This window comes from Callorhinus ursinus, unplaced genomic scaffold (genome assembly GCF_003265705.2).
Source record: "Callorhinus ursinus isolate GAN/ISIS: 27379988/994484 unplaced genomic scaffold, GSC_fseal_2.0 scaffold4, whole genome shotgun sequence".
NCBI classification, from domain to species: Eukaryota; Metazoa; Chordata; class Mammalia; order Carnivora; family Otariidae; genus Callorhinus; species Callorhinus ursinus.
In genome coordinates this window covers 138,272,274-138,289,799 of record NW_027397066.1, presented here as the reverse complement: position 1 = coordinate 138,289,799, position 17,526 = coordinate 138,272,274, and the positions used below count along the sequence as shown (strand labels likewise).

General features: G+C 36.9%; 1 protein-coding gene and 1 long non-coding RNA gene across 7 annotated transcripts in view; one reads left to right on the top strand and one right to left on the bottom strand.

Annotated features, from left to right (window-relative positions):
• The window catches only part of MARCHF1 (membrane associated ring-CH-type finger 1), an 858,143-nt gene that overhangs the window by 701,536 nt on the left and 139,081 nt on the right, over positions 1 to 17,526 (top strand). The gene's annotated exons all lie outside the window — the stretch shown is intronic.
• The window catches only part of LOC141372666 (uncharacterized), a 190,286-nt gene that overhangs the window by 62,274 nt on the left and 110,486 nt on the right, over positions 1 to 17,526 (bottom strand). The window contains exon 2 of the long non-coding RNA XR_012378068.1: positions 11,227 to 11,321. This is a non-coding gene — a long non-coding RNA (uncharacterized lncRNA). The remainder of the gene's footprint in view (positions 1 to 11,226; positions 11,322 to 17,526) is intronic.

The following is a 17,526-nucleotide window of genomic DNA, read 5'->3' as shown; positions in this document are numbered from 1 at the left end:
TTTTTCCACAGGTTTGGGCTCAACTATGTTTGTATTAACCAGGACAAGTTTTAGAAATAACTTAAGACATTAGTTTAGTCATATTTGTTTTATGGAGTCAAAGGATGAAAAAAACAAAATACTCCCTAGACTGTATAAATCTAAGCAAAACACCAGAGTGTCAAAAAGATTATGGCATGGCAGAGATACTCTAGATTTTTATTTTGTCTAGAAAACAAAAATCAAGGGCTAGTCTCTAAAATGAGACACAATGCAATGTACAGACTTTGTCTTTGGGGAGTGAGAAGTCTTTTCGAGCCATTTATCAAATCAGAAAATTACGACTTCCAAAAATGTAATTGAGACAACGATGGATTTCCTGTGAATAGAACTTGTTCTACAGGGCCACTCACTTGCCAGCACCCTCCACAGCCCTGAGCTTAATTTTGTATATTTTGTAATTTTACATTATTTTACTTCAAGAGAACCCCGCCAATAGTTTTCAGCTACAGGCACTGTAGAACACAGATCCACTTCCAGTTTAAGGAACTGTTTTGTTTTGTTTTGTTTTGAGAAACAAAGAACTTCATTACTCATTGAAAAATAGCAGTAGCCAGAGTATCAGCATTTTCTTTAGCTGGTTTCCTGAGGCCAGGTCTTAGGAGACAATGCCAAGATGGTCAGGTGACTCCTCCAAACACACTGGATTGGTTAAAGGAGTGCAACCCTACACTTAGGAAACTCTCCTATTTTCAATAGATGGTAAGTATGCCTGTCCATTGCTCTGTGAAGCAATATCTCTATGTTACAATGTTATGCCTTATACAAGCATCCTTAAAAAGATAGTCCAGAACTAAAGCAGGCAACTATTCTGCTTACAAGACGTGCAGAGATACAAGAGACCCATGGAGAATCACATCTCAGCACATGGGACTGAACATTTATAATTACATTCAAATCTGAGTGCCTTTGTGAATATTCGAGAGGCAATGTGGTCTAGTACTAATTCTGGAGAAAGAGAATCTGAGTGTCCGTTGCTGGGCTGTCACTTCTTATGTGACCATGAGACAGTCACTTAACCTCCCTGAGATAGAGTTGCCTCCTCTGTAACATGAGGGTGCTGGTATTAGTCACTTGGAGGTTTCCATAAGTAGTAAATTAAAACAATACCTTTCAGACGTGTCATCTTAGTCACGTTGTGAAGAGCCTTGCCTACAACTGCAGAACACTGTCATCTTTCTGAATTTGAATGTTAATGTTGACCTAGACGCTTGTAAACATACTGACAACTCCTTTGTCACGCCAAATACTGTTTGATGATCCAGGGGTACAATTATATTGCATTTCCAAGCTGCTGTTTGAGTTTGACATAATGCAGATTGTTTATAACTTTTAACCTTTAACTTCTTCTTTGAGAAATAAAAAAGTCAGGAGTGTAGTTTTCCTTCTGTGAGTTCTTCCAGGCTTTGGTATGTATTAATTGCATCCCTGTGTGGGAGACAATTAATGACAAAAATGCATTAATTCAGAGGGAAATGAAAAGCTCTCTTCTTAAATAGTCTAATTGTACAATAGCAAAAACTCAACTATCAGACACCCATAGAGAAAAAAAGATTGCTGTGTGCATGTTTACTTTTTTAAGCCAATATGACTTTCCTTTTATTCATTCTCAGAATGACAGTCACAAATGCTAAATACATTGTTGAGTCCTCACTACTTTTTCATGAATTATTAAGTAAAAAACTTTTCATTAGGACCATGTAACCTACCAAGTGTAAAATGGCAAAATCTAGCAATATTTGAGTCCTTTAACTTTTAAAGTTGTGGAGAAAAAAAAGTAAAGCAGAACCAAGATGCTTTTTCTCTGATTTTGTCAAAATAATTTTTATGTCAAAAATAAATTAAAAAGAAAAAGACTAGGAGCTTCTCAGGAGTATGAATCAGTTTAATAGAGTAATTAAGAGCATGGATTCCAAAGAAACTGCTTAGGAGGGTTATTTAACTTCCTTAATAACTTTATCTATAAAAGGAGGATATAGAATAGCATCTACCTCTTGGAGTGGTGCTTAGAACAGTGCCTGGCCCTGTGCAAGCACTTATTATGGGACTTTTAATTATTTATATCTCAGTGACAGCACCAAATAAGTACTCTGTAAACCTTTTTGTAAGCAAATGAATTTGAGACAGGAGTTACAATATATGCATTGTGTTCTGAGTGGAATAAGAATAAATATGTATATTTAACAATAATAAATTATCTTAGGTCAGTAGCAGTATTACCCAAAATGGGCATCTTTCTTAATTTTTATCAAGTTTATGTCATCCCCAATTCTTCGATACAGGAAAATCCCAGGTATTACAGAGGATTACATCCCCAGTGGGATATCAGAACTTCCCTCCATACTACTGAGTCTGCTTTCCTACCTGTCTCTTGCAGTTTTCTACTAAACCAGCAGAACTTTCTAATCATCAGTATTTGTGGTATGTTTCCCATCAGTAATTATATTCTGTACTGGAAATGAGGACTTCCATATACTCAGTGAGCTTACTGATATATTCAATGAGCTTGTATGAGATCCCATATGTATATATGTATATATATACTCCTGCATAGATATGTAGATCTCATATGAGATCTACGTATCTATATAAATTAATTAAGTAGAACTAATAACTCCCTGTGCAAAAAAGATAACAGAGCAGGTCTGAGACTCTTCTCTTAGAAAGGCCTGCTGGCAAGGTTGGCCCTTGGCTGGCATCTGGGAACTTAGATTTTAGGCATGGCATACCACCCTAAATTATAAGAATGGTTCACTGTGCCTGAACTATGAAAAAAATATATGGTTTTTCTAAAATACTTGCCTTCCTTATGGAAGTCTGGAATTTGGGTACATGCTAGGCAATGGGTTACCCATATGATAAGCCCCAGTGAAGCCTTGGGCACTGAGTTTGTAACGAATTCCCATGCTAGATAGTACTTCCCATCTATTGTCACAACTTAGTGCTGCAGGATTTAAGTACATCCTGTATGACTCCACTGGGAGTAAATTTGTGAGTTTGCTCCTGATTTCCTCTGGACTTCATCCCATGTGCCTTTTCCTTTTCCTGATTTTGCTTTGTATCCTTTCACTGTAATAAATCATAGTTGTGATTATGACCATAAGCTCACTCCTGTAAGCTTCCTAGAAAATCACTGAAACTGGGTGTGGTCATGGGAACCGTTCCCTTCTGCATTAGCCAAAAGAGTGCAGACAGAAGTCTATGGGAGTTGAGAGAATGATCACTTCCCCTTGGTGAGGATGCATCAGAGATGGTTTCTTAGAAGAATGGTATATAAACAGGGCCTTGAAGAATGGGTGTGACTTGATCAACTGCCAAGAAAGTTTGTTTAAAGGGACATAAGTACAAGACATGGAAGCTGGAAAACATGGATTATGAAGAGAAAGATACATAAATCATTTTAGGGGTCTTTGAGATGAAACGTTGAATAATAGGATACACTCTCTTTAGTCACAACATACAAGTGTCAGCTGTCTTGATAACATAGGGATGGATTTGGAACCCATCAAGATCCTTGAGGCTTTTTTTAGTAAATATGTATCAAACTGAACATTATGATTTTTGCTATTCAGGATTGTATAAACATGATCTCACAGTTGTGAATATGAAATATCCAAGCGTGGGATAAATAACAAATGTTGAATTGTTAATGAACATTAAAATTTTCTTGTGGTCTTTATCTCTGAATCTTTTTATCCTATATTATTTAATTGCAGTTATACCTTGCAAATTATATTTTCAGTTTTCTGGCCGTTTCAGAATTTTTTTTAGTTTATATTTCTAGTTTGTTTTAGGACATATAAGACAGACCTGCGAATCTCTTTTTTTTTTTCTTATTCTAATAGGATGTGTATGCGTTAGATATGTAAAAGTTGATCCAAAAGCTACAGAGAAGCTATATAGTTTTAAAACAATGTATGTGAGATTGTCAAAGTATCTTCAGTGTGAACGTAACAGCATTCATTTATCCACACTTACTTTTTTTGTTTGTTTTTTGAAAAGCTGCTTTTGATATTAATGCTGGTTGCTGCTTTTTAACACACATATGGCTCCCAAATAGTTTCCTCAAGATGTAAAATTAGTGAAATTTGGCCTTTCTTTTATTTCTCCTAGGGTGAGGAATCATTATATTCAACCAGCAACAACATATTATGTATTTCACAAGAAAAATCTTTCAAAAGCAAGCTGTCAAAAGGAAAGAAAGCCTTGTACTTTCAATTCAAATCAACATCTAGAATTTTCTTTTAAATGAAACACTTTTAGGCTTTTTGGTCTATGTGGGAAGCAGCTCACAAAATCTAATCTACTTATGAAAAGAAACTCAAAAGCCACCACCTAAACAAAATATTTCAGTTAGTTTCCATCACTTCCTGTTATATTCCCCAGACTTCATTTACTTGAGAAAGGTTCGTCAAAATTGTTCTGTTGGTCCTTACCTAGAAATATCATAGGGAATGTTAGGTAAAGATGGTATATAGTGTATAAAATAATATTCCTAAAGCTTCCTCTTCTCCTGTTCATGTACCCTAGTTTATTCTGCAGTAAATGAAGATGCATGGCAGAGTCAATACAATTTATTCAACAAATATTTTTATGGATATACTGTGTACAAGGCATTATATAAATCATAGCATTTTAAATAGATCTTTTCTTTTGATGAAATACATACTTTGATTTTACTTGTGTAAATCTTTATTTTGCCAGATTTGCCTTTCCAATATTCCAACATATTTTCCAGCAAGGTCAAGGTGAAAGTGTTCCCTAAATGGAAAATGTATTGGGAATTCTTTCAGCTGAACTTGAGCCAAACATTTTGCATCTCTGAACAGGTGTTTAATGGTCTGACTTATTGAGAGATCCATCTTGGTTTGGTTTTACAGGGGACCTATAAATCAGTCATGCCCTCAGACTACATACCTTTAGAGGGTAAGTTTAATAGATAAAATGGGATGTATAATTAGGAAACAACTAGAAATGAGGTAGACTAATTTGAGAACTGTCATAGAGCCTGAGTCAGGGTCTGTCTTGAGACCAAACTAAAGTAAATGAGTATAAATTTAGTTGAACTGGTAAAAATAGTGGTGGAAGATTAAGAAAACCTGAAACCTTATATCCTGGGGCTTTTCCTTTATATACACTCATTCCTTAGGTGATCTCATCTAGCCTCATGACTATATAGAATCAACAAGCCAACAACTCCCAAATAGATATTCCTAGCCCAGATTTCTGCTGTGAATTCCAGACTCAGATATCCTACTTAAATTTTCCATGCCAGTGTGTAATAAGAATCTGTCTTAGGTCAGATTGCCCAGAAACAGATCCTAAAATGAGATTTTTTTTTTTTGCAATATTTTACTATGGAGAAGCCCTAGAAGCTTAGGAAAAGCTATCAGGAATGGGGGAAGCAGGACGGGGAAGAGAAGGAAGCCAAGAAAATTCCCCCTGATCCTGCAAGGGGACCCTGCTGTATAAAACAAACTGAAAGTTGTTCCCACTTGAGGCATGAAAACAGGACTTCATCTTCCCATAGCAGCCATTCACTAGCTCAAGGTCTCCTTGAGAGAGGGTAACTTCCAGGCACTTTGACTCTCATCACATGCAGGTAAAACTATCTAAGAAGCCAAGGGCATTTCTCCAAAGAGAATCACAGTTTCAGCACTTCAGACACAAAACTGCCCAGGAGTTGAGGGAACTATGCACTGAAACAGTGAAAGAGGCTGGGCTGGATTTCAGCAGAACACTGGCAGCATCTGCTATGGTCCATCACCTGCACCGCTCAGATCTGTATGAACTCATTCCATCCTGTTGTGAACACTTATAGGTCATGATTGATCATAATTTCTGAGTAAAAAATTGAAAGCACGGATTAGTAGAACAGGCTTGCAGTTGCTAAAGCCATAACTGGTCCATCATCTTCTCCTATCATTATTCCAAATACCCCTCATTCTTGATGATCGGTTCTCTTAGGCTAGGTGGCTTGACATCCAGTCTTGATTGTTAGGCCCTTAACAGGCTGTGCTTGTTGTAATCAACCATTTGAAGTTAATCCAGGGTATGGTTGAATAAAAAAATGCTGCAGTGGATCCCCCAAGCTTTAAAATATGTCTTGCTTCCTCATTATGTAGCAGCGAACCTCCCTCCTCATAATGGACAAGTCCAATTGTTCAGTGAATGGTTGCTCTGCCTACCAGACAATATAACTTGTGTTATCAAGTTCTTGAGGGAGAGCTCCAGTCATATGGTCAGCTGATGTCCATGGTCAGGGCTTTGGTCTTTCTAGGGCCAAGTAGCATGCCAAGAGCTGCTTTCCATGAAGAGAACTCCACTGCAATAGGATGGCCTTGATCTAGAACACTAGGGTTTTCACAGCAATTCTCCATTCAGGGCTTGGTAGGGAACCTGAACTGCATTCTTATTTACCATGGTACCTCTAATATTATGGGATTTGCTACTTAGTATGACTCTGGCATCAAGGTTACTTATACTAAAACCAAAACTGCTGCAGAAACTTCTCTCATTCTTGACCCAACTCAAAACTGGTAGCCTTCTGAGTCATCTGATAAAGGATTTAAGCATTATTACCAAGTGTGGTCTTTGCCACCTCTATAACCCAGAATCCTACCAAGCACTCTGGGTCTTTCTTAGCAATAAGATGAGATGCAAAATTTGTCCTTCACTCTGAAGGGAATGTATTGACATGCATAACAGAGTGGAACCCCTAAAATTTTTACTGATTAAGCCTGCTCCTCAATGTCTGTAGGATTTTTCTCCTGTGCTCTAGAACACACATGTCCTAGTAAGGCATTCAGATTATTGGCCTTAACTGCTCATTAGATCTGATTAACATGATATCAGCATACAGTAAACTAATCTGATGTTTGACCATTGTCAATCGAGGTCACCTCCAATCTATAGTGTGACAAATCCCTGGGGCAGGACCAGGAATGTATACTGATGTCCATATCAGGTGAATGCAAGTTGCCTTTGAGCCGGCCTTGATTCATTTATGATGAATATTAAAAAGAACACATTATTAGACCAGTAGCTTCATACTACATGCCAGACCTTGACACCACATTGTGCTGATCTAATAATGACAGTACCTAAGGCACAGTAGCTGCAATTAGAGCTACTGCCTGGTTACATTTGCCATTGTCTATATCATTTGCCTGACCCACCAGGCTTCTATTTCAGGGAACAGCCTGAGAAATTAAATGGGGACATGAGGAAAACAATCACCCTTATATTCTTTCAAGTTTATTTTTCACACAACAGGCAAAGCGATTCTTTGTGAATATGAATCAGATAGTGCCTTGCTCCTGTTTAAACCTTCCAGTGGTTTCCTGTATCACTCAGAGTAAAACATAAATCCTTTCATTGGCCAAGGAGCCCTAACCTGGCCCTGCACTCTCTCTCTAATTGTATTTATCATTCTCCCTCCAAGTCACTCAGCTCCAGACACGCTGACCTCTTGCTGTTCCTCAAACACAAGGATTTGCTGCAAGGCATTCACCCTCCAGGCTCCTGCTGCTCAAAATGCTCATTCCTTGGATGTTTGCATGATTGGCTGCCTACATTGTTTTACGTTTCTATTTAGATACCACCTTGTCAGTGAGGACCGATCTCCTTTCCTCCTGTATTTTTAAGGATTTTATTATAATCTGTAATTTTATATATTTTCCTATTTGTCTAATTTAAGCTCTAAGAGAACAAGAACTTTATTTCTTTGTTCAATACTGCTTGGTCAGCACCTAGAAAAGTGACTGATAAGTAGTATACACTTAGTAAATATGTGTCGAATGAATGAATATAGCCTGTTTTGTTTTGTTAGCATTAGAATGTATGCTCTTAACATGGAATGTGTGGATATATAGAGCAGAGATCCTTGGACCAGGCCAGTGCATGAACCTGTTATCAGTACACATAAGATAGATAGAACGTATAAGTGTTTACAGTAGGTACAATTGATCCCATCCAAATGCTCAATACCAGCCACCCTCTCCCAGCTTCTTTGAATGTTTCAGATCATTCACCACCTGTCTCCTTCTTCAGAGATTTTTTTCTAAGTCAAGTAGTGGCCTTTCACCCCATATACATAACACATGAGAATTTTTTTTAAATTTAAATTCAATTAGCCAACATATAGTACATCATTTATTTTTGGTGTAGTGTTCAATGATTCATTAGTTGTGTGTAACACCCAGTTCTCATTATACATCATGTGCCCTCTTCACATGAGCATTTTTTAAAAAAAACACACTTTAATAAGGACCAAGGAGGATCTATCGCAGAAGAGGCACTGAATAATCAGGTGGAAAGGATCTCTTACCAAGTGGATTTCAGCCAGCCTGTGTCCTGAGCTCCCCATTCCTATGCCAGGGCCCATAAAAGGAGGAGCCATGTTGTCAGTGAAGGAGGCTATGCATGGACAACAATACCATGGTTTCTTCCTTACTCAGGGTGAATAAACACTCCACCACTGAATGAATACTTAACCTGTCAAAAGCAGACACTGATGTTGAGCCCCCCGATTTAGTAGCATTTATCAAGAAGACCATTTGGCCACTTGATAGCAACTTGACTGTGTCAGCTATCTTCCAGTTTGGGCTTGCCTCTCATGTAGGGCTGGGACTAGGGGGAAATAAGTGAAGCACTAGGCTCAGAAACAAAATTTAAAGGAGTATCAAAAAACTCAGTAATCAAGATAAACTTGAATGCAATACTTTAGGAATCAAATGTCCTGCAAAAACCCCATGATAAATAAAATAATAAAATTTTAAATAAAAACAGGATCAGGGCTATGTTAGGCCATGTGCAGCCAGAGGCAAAAGAAAACATCTGTAATACTGGTTTCGCATTTGTTGAAAGCTTTCGTATGTGTTCATCATGGGTTTTTTTGCATTATTTTTTTTTTAATATTGCTTTCAATTTTTCTTTTCTCTTGCTTACTGACTATTTTGGTGCTCTCTTACATTTTGTGCCTGAGGCAAGTGCCTCACTCCTTCACTCTCTTCCCATCTCTGTACCTATTTACATCTAAATGAATTGCAATTATATAAAATTTAAAAATAATTTCTACAGTTGCACTGGCCACATTCAAGTGCTCAGTAACTACAGGTGGTTGTGCTTGCCACATTGGACAACATAGAATGTTTCCATCCTCACAAAATGTTCTATCAGACAGACACTGCTGCTCTAGAAAAGATGTTAAACTCCTCTGTGGAAAGAAATAAGTAAATGGTACCTGGATATTTTCAAAACACCTAGGAAAGTAATCTCAACCTGGGCAATATGTGATACTACCTAAAATGTCAATTTGCAAGTTCTTAAAACCTGATTCCTGCCAAGTCAGCTTTGCTTGACTTAAGGAAATATTCTCATAACAAGAAATATTGAGGATCAGGAAGTATTGATCATGAATGAGCCCCAGGAATTAATGACACAGCTGTAATTGTTGTGACTGCAATACTGTTGTCATGTAGGAACTTGCTTTTCCAGACCAGATCATAAAACAAAAGTGGGCCAGTATTTGGTTCCCATGATAATTCTGAAAGGGAAAGAATAACATGTGTTTTTGTGGTGCCAGGGGTGGGAATCATCTCTCACCACTGATCAACTGTTATCCAGAGCAGAAACAAAAAGCAACCTTGCAGTGGTAGTTTCTTTTCCAATGGAAAATATTTGTTTTAAATGAGGATGATTGCATTTAATTTAATTCTAATTTTTGCAGACACTCATATATTTCAGTGTAATGAATATCTGATGAAATAAAAGCGTACATTTAAAGTCTAACTAGCCATGAAATGTGGAATGTTGGGAGCTGGGGATAGAAGATGGTATAAGCAAGAGAAATGAATGCTGTCTGTTGATACTCTAAGCAGTTATAACTTCCTCCCTCTGAATTTCCTTAACTAAACATTTAATACAAGAAAAATTGATTGGAAGCCAAATTGGTGTTTCTTTTCTTTGAATATCATTAATATCAATAAACTATACAAAATTTCTTTGAAGTTATATTATCTAACATGGTAGTGGGGTAGTTGCACCCTTGAATTTTTCACCTATGATTTTATTTTAGGAAATAATTTTGTAGATTTCCCCACTCCTGACAATAGCTACATTTTGTGCCAGCAACTCTAAAGATTGATCAGTGAAGGAATTGGAGATATTCTAGTTCAAATACTGCAAGTAAACAGAAGAGTATCACTGAAAACCAAAGAAGTCAGAGTTTTTGATCATCTTTAACCTAGTAACACAAAAGATGATATGTTGATATATTTTCCATAGGGTTACACCAACATCTCTTACTGTTTCTCTCCTTTTCTATTATTTCTTGTATTATTAGATATTAGTTGTCTTTTTAAATTTTTTTTAGGGCCTTGATTCTGTCTTTCTTTTTTTTTTCAGGTTACAGTTAAATCCTGGGGTTTCTTTTTGCTTCTCCCAGCTCCATTTTACTTGGTTATGTGCTACCGTTTGTTTCCTTTCAGTGTCCTTCATCATCCCCTGTTTTTTGAGCTCTTTCCATGTATCCTACAGTGAGGAGAATGTTGGCAGCTGTGTGGTTAATGTAATTAATGTGTACAGTCAATTTGGATTGACTAGGCCAAATAAATCCACTTTGAGACTTGAACTACCCAATTTGACTGTCTTTGTTGATCAGATTAGCTGGGTAATTGTCAAATCTCTATCTCACTAATTACTGCAGAGATACATCATGTATTCCCTCATTTGATTCACATTTCACTGAAATTTATAATCAAAGCTTTATGAAGGAATAGTGACATATAAATAGCACCAGTTTAAGAAGAAATTCAATAACCACTTGCATCATTTTTGTCTTATCTTGGTACTGAAGTGAAGAAAGGGAAAGATTATACAAATACATTTTTCTTGCTGCCACTAAAGAAAGGATGAATGACAGGAACTTCTACATCCATAAACCCATAAACATCATACGTCCCCTCACAACAGACTGAAATTCTCAGACTTAGTAACTTCTTATTTTTACCTCTAGAAATGAAAGTAGAACAATTAACTACTCTTTGGCTCACCATAGGTCTTGAGTCAGCCAAAAGGAAAATTTTTGCTGACCAAATTACAGTAAACTAGTATTTTATTTATTTACACAGCAAACACATCCTTTGTTCTTGTTCTGCGGTAGGTGAAAGGAACATAGCTTCTTACCTCTTGTAATGTACGTTGAACTGGAGAAGGTGTTAGGTAACCCAGTGATTACTGTTCCATATAAAGTGCTTTCTTGATTCCCCAACTTGGCATTTCTATGTCAAGATGATTTTGTTTGAAGTAAGAAAAAACAGAATACTAAGATTACTTTTTGTGCCTGCCCATCCTAAAAACTGGACAAAATATATACACCAAAAAGCTAACAAATTTGCACGTCTCTAATCCAGGTACTGCAGAGTCAATTTTACATGGTTTGGAAAGGCTTCTAATGGAAGAGTTTGGTTCTGTGAAAACATCTTTGTTCTGAAAACAGAACAAGATGGCTAAAAGTGGTAAAAGTAGAAGTTATTGAATGGTTCTGCAAATAATTCATCTGAGGAAGAAAAACATACTCATAGGTTTTTTTGCAGTGAATTTTAAAGGCAGACTTATTCTGTACATGAGCATACACTGTATAAAAGAGCATTTTTCTTATGTCACCTGAGTCTTTGACTTGCTTTTTTCTCCTAAATGGACAAATATGATGACAATAATTACACTTCAAGTTTATTGAAAACCTATGTGTAAAGCACTGAGCTCAACATCTAACCCAGGAGATAAGGGTTTTTCAATGTAGTATTTAGAAAGTCAGACCTTATGATAGAAATAGTTCAGTGAGTTTATATATTCAGGGTACTTGAAGGAAATTTAAAGAAAAATATTAACAGAAATGTGGCCCATCCATCCACTTCTCCACATACTTTATCCTCTACAGGTTCATTCACTCACAGGCGAATCGAAATGAGGAGTAGAATAACATGTAATTAATACACAGGTCTTTCTGCCCGAGTATGAAGAGAAGCTTTGCTTGCTGCTTAATACATAGTAAAATTATGGGTTTTTTTAAAAATGCAACTGAGGAATTATTGAACACTACATCTGAGACTATGATGTACTGTATGTTGGCTAATTGAATTTAAATTAAAATATAAATAAATAAATAAATAGATAGATAAATATTACATCTGGGGTAAAAAATTGTTTTATATTGAAAATTATTTCTTATTACTACAATACAGGATTGGATTTTAAGTTTCATGAGGTGACCTTTACTATGTCTTCTTAATATTAATCAATATTCATGAGCACTTGCTGTGTGTCGTTTCTTGAGCATGTACTATGTGTCAAGCACCCTAATTGGTCTTGTACCCCTTTTATTACTAACCCTGACAGGAACTTTTTTGGATAGGTTTACAATTTAAAGATTAGAAAACTAAGTTTTAGATTAAGTAATTTACACTAAATCACAAAACAAGTTAGTGGTAGTACCTGGATTTTTAACCTAGGTGTTGTACTCAAAGGGTTACTTATCCACAGTCTAATGTGCCAGACCCTTCTCACTGTCCTCTCTGACTTGTCTTCATGTGACACACACGAAGTGTGAATGGCCATCACAGATTATGTAGGCCTCACACTATAGAAGGAAAGGGAAGTGATTTCAAAAACAATTGGATAATTGATGTGGTTGTATTAAGAAAAGATTTGGGGTGGCTTAATTTGATAGATGGTAGAAAGCCACTCAGGTTTCTTAGGAAGGGGAAAGGCCTAATAAAAATGGCATTTAAAAAAAATGTATTGTTAAGCCTGTCACATGGTGTATTTAAAACATACACATAATCCTACCTTGAAAAAGTATTGAACACAAATAATGCTAGTTAATGATATGCATTCTGATTATTTAGGAATGAAGTGTACTTTTGTATGCAACTTATTTTGGCATGAATCATAAAAATAGGATGGATTTGTGCATGGATAGAGGGATGTATAAGTAAATTAATATATAATACATAGAATTAGCAATATGTTAGAAATTTGGGTATTGGTATACTGGTGTTACTGTATAATCCTTTCAGCTTTGATGTATATTTGAAAATTTTCATAAGATGCCAGAAAAAATAAAAGCAGTGGTAGCAATATGTAGGATAGATTGGAGGAGCAGAAAGTAATGCTCAGAGACATTATAGTAAACTGGATAAGCACTGTTGAGTATCTGGAGAAGTTAGTGACAGTGGCAAAGAAGAAGTATTGATCATGATTAATATTTAACATAAACAAATGAGTTACGTTTAACAACTGGAAATAAGAGATGAAAAAAAAAAAAAAGATGAATCTTATTGAGAGATTCCAGCCTGGTAAAAAGAACAAATGGGGGTGCTTTCATAATCTGACATTGAAATCCTTGATATGACAGATACCCAAATGCTGGCTTTCCTTTGAGAAAGGAAACCTGTGCATCTGTAGCAGGTTTTTTTGGAGAATTCCTAAACTGGAATTCTCCCTGACACTGGCAACATACTTTGTAATCGATACCTTGTGATCGCTCTAAAGCTCATTTTACTGGTTGCATTGATATATAGCCCATGCCACATGCTTTTCCTACAATGTGACAGTCACATTCCTCTAAAGAAGAAGGATCTATGTTCCCTCCCCTTGAACCTAGGTGGACCTTCGTCATTTCTTCAATCAGTTAAACATGGTGGAAGTGATACTGTGTGTCTTTTAAGGCTAGGTCATAATAAGCTTCTGGTTAGTCATCTCTCATGACAGACTCGTTGAAAGCCCTGACATGAATGTGAGAATACTGGTTGTCCGGAAGCCGCCATGGTAGAAAGTGCACATAGAGAGCTCACACAGAGATAGAAATGCCCAAGGAGCCTCAGCTGTCCCAGCTCCTAGCGGTTGGAGTCTTCCCAACCCTGGTGGCAGACAAGTGAGTGAATGAGCTTCCATGTGATTTCTTTCCCCAGGCTTTAAGCCTCCCCAGTTTTCACCAAGTGAAACAGAGAGAGTTTTCCTTGTTGAGCCCCGTCCAGATTGCAGATTTGTTAGCAAAATAAATGTCACCATTTTAATCTACTACATTTTGGGATAATTTGTTACTAAAACATCATAAGCCATACACACAGACTTTTTCCATTAAGGTCACTTTGTCCTAGCTGGAAGACCTGATTTCTTTTAAGACTACTTAAGGCCCAAAGGAAACATGAATTCTTGCTCCTTAGCTGTGAAAATACATCTTATCCCAACTAGTATTCTCTCCCCACTCTGCAGTAGTGCCCAGATTCAGTTAATTTCTTTAAATTTTTGTAGGTGAGAAAGTCAGTAATCTCTATAGCTTCCAAAATCTAGACAGTAAATATCAAACTCAGGCCGACCACCAGTCCCTATGTCACCTTTGTGAAAAGTAGAAAAAGGTACTACTTACCCACGATATTATATTTCCATCTATCATAAAATTAGCGTAATATATACTGATTTTATCAGAACAAAATATTTTACTGTCACTTGATTGAAAATCGTTTTACTATACTGAACTGTGATGCCTGTAAAGAGAATGACACCGCTAGAGGGCAGTGTACAATCTGCACACCACTGCACCTGCCAGTCTGAGAATTCTCCACGTTTTCCTAAACCTCCTTTTATTTGGCTCGAGGTCAATGGATCCTTTGAACCACACTGAATAGCACTTCTCTCCTCTCGCTCTTTCCTTCTCTACATAGCCTGAAGATGCTTGAGGGTCTAGAAATGTCACAAAACTAGTTTTCAGGAGCCATCTCTTAGCATAAACACACAGCCCTCTAAAATATGGGGATTTGGGGGCGCTTGGGTGGCTCAGTCGTTAAGCGTCTGCCTTCGGCTCAGGTCATGATCCCAGGGTCCTGGGATCGAGTCCCACATCGGGCTCCCTCCTTGGAGGGAAGCCTGCTCTCCCTCTCCCACTCCCGCTGCTTGTGTTCCTGCTCTTGCTATCTCTGTCTCTGTCAAATAAATAAAATCTTAAAAAAAAAGAACCCATTCTCTAAAAAAATAAAATAAAATAAAAAATAAAATATGGGGATTTTGTTAAAATAAAATAAGAAATTTTTAAAAACTGTATGTTAACTATACTGGAATTAAAATTTAAAATATAAAATAAAAATATGGGAATACTGTTTACATTTCTAAAGTGTAGTTCAGAAACAAAAATAGTCCCATTTAGCATAGTCTCAATAACATCTGGTTATTATTCATCTATTCAGCAAGTAATTATTGATTTCATATATATATATAAATGAAATATACATACAATTAAATATATATATTGTTTGGAATAAGATGTACTTTCACGGCTAAGGAATATATATATGTATATGTTTGTGTATACATATGTGGGGGGGATATAAAAGACATAGTGCCAGAGCACAGGGAAAATAATGGCAAGCCATGAAATTTTCAGTGTAATGAGTTATTCAGGCAATCATAAAATCATGCAAATACATAATGGCAGCTTTGATAGATATTAGGAAGGAATTTTAAGTGATAGTGGAACATCTTAGAGTATAGTCTGGATTGAGAATAGAGATTCGGGATTTATCCCACAGAGGTGTTGTTTCTAAATATAAGAAACCATATTCATGGGGAGTAAATGTATGAAAAGAAGATCAGAAGTCTAAAGATAGAGCTGCAAGAAACACTCTAGTTGCACAGAGGAAGAAGGATGGCAAGGAGCCCTGGAAGAACACCAGAAGTAGCAAAAGAGGTAGGAGCAACCGTGAGTGCTGAGTGAGCCGGGACGGACACCAAAAAAGAGAATGTTTAGGGAAGGGTTGGTGTTCTAGAGAGCACAGTTCCTCAGAGAGTTTAGGGAGGGTTAATACCAAGAAAAGATTATTAAGTCTGACAAACATGCAAGCACTCGCTATCTTCAACTACAGAAAAAATGTCCTGAGTTTTATGATAAAGACACCAGGAAGATTTTATAGTTTCACAAGGAAGAGGAACTCAAAATAGGATATGGATCCCAAAAGCCTTTCTGAGTAGTTTCGGCCCAGTAAAGGGTAAAGTAAGAATTAAAAGGAAGGTAGGAACAACAGGGGCAGATCCATAGAGAAACAAAAAAGCACGCATGACATGTTCTGGAGCTGCTAGTAGTTTGAAGTCAGTGGTTACATTTGAAGGGATGACAGGGTTGGAACTGGTAAAATGAGTAAGATCATGCCAGAGCTTTGGATTCACCTAAAAAATAGAGCTGTACAAAAAAAAAAAAAAAAAAAATCTGAAGCTAATGATACTCTATATGTTAATTCATTGAATTTAAATAAAATAAGATATATTAAAAAAAAGAAATAGAGCTTTAGAATGACGTTATGGGGAACATTAAATGATTTAAAACAGGAAAATAATGTGAGATGATCTGAGTTTTAGAAAGAGCACTATAGAAAGAAGGTTGATCAATCGATCAATTTAGAGAAAGAGAGACAACAGCAAGAGATCAGTTAAAAGGGAATGGCAGTTTCCCCAAGTGAAACATGGGAGTTTAAGAAGTGGAGATAGGGGCGCCTAGGTGGCTCAGTCGGTTAAGCGTCTGCCTTCAGCTCGGGTCATGATCCCGGGGTCCTGGGATTGAGCCCCTCATCAGGCTCCCTGCTCAATGGGGATCCTGCTTCTCCCTCTCACTCTGCCGCTCCTGCCCCACTCTGCTGGTTCTCTCTCTCTCTCTCTCAAATAAATGAATACATGTTAAAAGAAATGAATGTGTGGGGCATGTACTGCTGTTCACCGGTAAACAGGAGACAAGAGTGGGAAAGTACAGGGTTCAGGCAGTCTGGGGTTTTCTAAATGTCAGTACACCCTAGGCAGAGTGATCTGGCTATAAGAAAAGAATAGACATATCAGTATACACTCAGAGACCTTTTTCTTGGAAAATTATCAATTTGGGGTGTCTTTAAATCTGGGAAAGTATTACTAGAAAATCCAATGATCTTTTGCAACTCATGACACAGAAATTCTCATTTCACATTCTCCCAAAGCACTCTGGCAGGAAGGAAAGGAATTTATGGCCACACTCACAACTCCACTGTACGACTTAATTCCTCTGCCCAGATCCCACACCACAGTGCCAAATGCTAATGCCCTGTTGTATATGACTCATTAGTCCATGCAATCAGTTTTGAAAAGTCAGCAGAGCTATAGAAAGAAAATGTTCATTTTTTAAGTGGTATTTACTGCAGAAAGTGGTTTTATCTAAAAGGAGCTGCTTTTACACTTAGGGAAGAGTTAAAAGTCACTGTGGTTATCTTGCTGACTGAACAACCTGATAAATAAGACTATTAATATGTGGATAAACAACAAGGCATGGACCAAATTTCGTTAAACTTCCATAATTCCAATAATCCAATACCGTGAATAAAGATGTAGAAAAATCTAAGGTATTCCTAAAAGCATAAAGTAAGCCCCAAAGAGACACAGACAATAAAGAGAACAGTATTCAGTGTAGTGCTG